This window comes from Octopus bimaculoides, chromosome 20 (assembly GCF_001194135.2).
Source record: "Octopus bimaculoides isolate UCB-OBI-ISO-001 chromosome 20, ASM119413v2, whole genome shotgun sequence".
In the NCBI taxonomy this organism is placed as follows: Eukaryota; Metazoa; Mollusca; class Cephalopoda; order Octopoda; family Octopodidae; genus Octopus; species Octopus bimaculoides.
In genome coordinates, this window is record NC_069000.1 from 34191534 (window position 1) to 34195899 (window position 4366).

Sequence of the window (4366 nt, forward strand, 5' to 3'; positions counted from 1 at the left end):
GTGTTTCTTCAAATTAAATAAAAAAATAAATCAAAATAAATACTTTTGTTTAGTCCCAAGTTACCAGGCAAAATAATTTCAAATTTTGGCACAAGGCCAGCAATTTTGGGGGCCTGGGATAAGTTGATTACATCAGCCCCAAAAGGATGAAAGGTAAAGGTGGCTCCAACAGAATTTGAACTTCAGAACATAAAGATGGACAAAATGCCACTAAGCATTTTGCCCAGTGTGCTAACGATTCCGCCAGCTCTCCACCTTTACCAGGCAAAATAATACTAGGTTGTAGTTTGATAAAGTGAAAGTGAACCTCTATATTCAAGAATTGCTGCATGTAAGTATATAATTAAATATAAATACTCAGAACTTTGCTCGATATATCATTCTTTTGATTCAGTTAGCAGGAGACCTAGGGGTAGACCAAGAATGAGAAAGTAAGATAATATCGATAGTTTCATTTAGTCACCCTTGAAAATTAAATCAGAAAGTCTAATGACAGTTGCTTCTGATAGGATCCTATCAAGGACCCAACCCTCATGACCTTTCAGGAATGCTGGTCAGAGAAGACGGATGGATGGATCCAAAACAACCAAAACTTGATACAAATTCTTTTGTATTAGTTTTCATATCTTTCAAGCTTCCACCATAATTTTATGTGAGACATCTTTGCTAAATTATTTCTAAAACCAGCCTAATATACAAATTAATGCAGAAGTTTATTTTCAGAAATGCATTCAAGTTCTTCATTTTCAAAATTAACAGAAGCATAGTTTTTTTGAGTGGCAATAAAGTTTATCAGTTCCAAAGTACACTTGTCATCTATTATTCACTGTAGTAGATAACAAGTGTACTAGATACCATTATTGGCATCTAGGTACAGTGCACTAAAGCAGTACATTGAATACACTCCACTAATTTGTAATACCACTTTGGTAGATGTATGGCTGATCTGATGTTCTGCTAGCTTATAGTACTGAGTTCAAGTTACTTTATAGGCCTGGAAAAGAGAATGGGGAGTTACTTCCATACTTTGCAAGATGAATTCCCACTTATTTTACTGATTTGATACTAGTTAAGGGCTGTATATGATGGTTGGTATGCAACAGTCTTAACCACCATAAAGTGGATATTTCTATTGACTATGAGCAATTCCACAACAATGGCTGACACTTGGTTGGCATTTGACTCGAGAGGAATAACAGAAGCAGCAATTTGTGAAATACAAGGGCAGTCAAATTTTGCATGTGTGTGCATGTGTCATATATATATATATATATATATATATATATTGTTTTCGCATATATTTTACTTGCAGCTTGCATTGTAGGACATTCTCTTTATTAGCTGTTCACTAGAGACCAACATGATTTGGGGCATCATCCAACAGTATGTCTTCTTCTAACAGTACTGAGTTGCATTGATGCTTCAAGGGAATATCCAAGCTATTTTCGTCCTTATTGTTATATATTGCTCTTTCATCCTGTAAAACATGTGACCACCTTACCAAACTAGGAGCCTCTGCAATCATCCAATGATTACTTTGTTTTACTTCTTACTGGGAATTTATTTTTCACTCTCAGCTTTAGTCTTTCTTTCATATATCCCTACCATATATCTACATGAAACATTCTTTGTATTTCACAAATTGCTGCTTCTGATATTCTTCTCAAGTCAAATGCCAACCAAGTGTGACATCATAGATTTAACTACAAGTCCACAAATCCCACCTGTACACTGCCAGCCTTGGTCTCATATTTTAAGCACTTTGTTTCAGTGCTCTCACCATTCAATCCCATGTTAACAGTATCGGAAGATACTGTTAATTTAACAATCAAAACGTTTTAATCTGTTAGACCATGACACTGGGTTAGAGTGTTGCTTCATTATTGCAATATGGCCTGTGAACATGAGGATTTTCTTTAGTTCTATCTGCATTTTCCAGTTCATAGTGGTGACAGTAAAAGGTGTCATTTAATCATTGTGTTTGGAGATTTTATGTTGTAAAATATGTTAATTTGTTTCAATGAGGTTATTATTTTAACTGGGGGTGTATAAAAAATACTTGTATTATGCTATTATAAGATGGAAAAAGTTGTCAGCAGACAGCCATGGGACATGAACCTGCACCCCTCAGATACCAGCTGAGTTCTCTACCATTAAGCTAAATTGCCCACTGACCTCAATCTCCATCAAATTAAAAACTAAATATCTTAGCTAAGAGTAAAATACTCAATCTTTCTGCTATTTTTATGAAATAGAGGGACATAATGGTATATCCACTCATGTTACCCAACCCCAGTACTTACCAGTTGATCATGATATGGTAGTAAATTGCATGAATAAAGTACCAAGTTGGCAGAGTTGCTAGCATGTTGGACAAAATGCTTAGGGACATTTCTTCCAACTCTTTATGTTGAGTTCAAATCCTACTGAGATCAACTTTACCTTTCATCCTTTCGAGGTCACTAAAATAAAGTCCCAGTCAAGTACTGAGGTCTATGTAATCAACTTATTCTCTTCCCCCAAAACTGCTCACCTTGAACTCAGCAATGGACTAGCATCCTTCCAGAAGGAATGTTGTGAACTTGGTCACTTATATGCTATAAAAACCAGGTACTGCATTAAAAGTTCTTTCACACATAATAGAATGTATAAAAAAGAAAAATCCAATGCTTTACTTAATCCAGCAGATGCATGTGTATTTGCTAGGTCAATCCAGAGGATCAGAAACGTCTTAGCATACTAAACTGAACTTGTTTACTATTCAAACGTGTCACTGGTAAATGGATTGTCTATCTCGTATGTGTGTGTTTGTGTCAGTGGAAATCCTTGTAAAATCCTTGAAATTGCTATTTGGTGAGGGGAGATAAATGGATAAAGGAACATAACTCAAAGTGAACTCGGTTATTCAGAAAATAGAAATTGATAAAAGTAAGTACAGTACTAAGTATTGCGATCAATATAATTTACTGAAACCCTTGAACGGTGCTGCTCCAGCATGACCACAATCTATTGAGAGAAGCGTGTAAAAAGATATATAAATCACGGGAGTTTAATTTGACACAATGTACAATTTAAAGGTGTAATAAAGTTTTTTTTTTTTTTAATGTAAAAATGCATGTTAACTTTCCCTCCAACCTTTGAAGGTACTGAAATGACAGAAATGGCAAAAAACATCAAAATGTCTTACAGTATTTAGTTTTGGTCTTCTGCATTCTGAGTTCAAATCTCAACGAGTTTTACCAGGGTCATCTTTTTTTCTTTTATTCTGCTGAGGTCAATTGTGATGAGTTGATGGGCTATATTTCAACCAGAAGATTTACAATTTTATTTACCCATGTAAAAAATTCCTATTACTTGGTAATGTTATGATTTGCTTCCAAGGAAAACCAACTTTTGCAGATCTACCAGTTTTTATTGTCCTGAAATATTGCTGGCTTACATTCAACATGCTCTATTTAGAAGTCTTAATAAATTCTTCACTATTGTTTATAGCATTTCATTTATTCTAAATCTTAAAGCCTAGGATACATGTCTTATTGTAAAGAATGGTTGACCACAGCTAGGACTCACCAGAGGCTAAAACCAACTCATTACATTGTTTTAACATCCACTTTTTCATGCTTGCATGGGCTGGATGGAATTTGTTGAGGCAGATTTTTCTATGGCTGGATGCCCTTCCTATTGTGAACCTTCACATGTTTCCAAGTAAAATAATATTCCCTCATGGCTAGACATGTTATCACAGAATATTGGAAAGGAAGGACACTGCTTGCGTAATGGTGATACTTGTTTACAACTGTCATACAGTGTTAAAGGAAGAAAACAGTAATACACATGCACACACACATATACAGGGTGTCTACAAGGTCTGGGTACATGGAGTAAATAAAATCATAACATAAACAATTAAATATAAGAAATAATAATTTCTTACAGTATGTGTTAATCCCCATGTGGGTACATGGAGTAAATAAAATCCTAACATAAACAATTAGATATAAGAAATAATAATTTCTTAAAGTATGTGTTAATCCCCATGTGGGTACATGGAGTAAATAAAATCATAACATGAACGATTAAATATATAAGAAATAATAATTTCTTAAAGTATGTGTTAATCCCCGTGTACCCAGACTTTGTGGACACCCTGTATATATATACAATGGATGACTTTCAGTTTCTGACTTCCAAATCTAATCACTAGGCTTTGTGGTTGACCTGGTTCTAAAGTAGAAGACACTTGCCCAATGTACCACATAGTGGGACTGAGCCCAGAACCCTCTGGTTGGTAAGCAAACTTCTTACCACACAGCCACACCTACATCTACACACATGCATGTATGTGTGTGTGTATATATATATATAT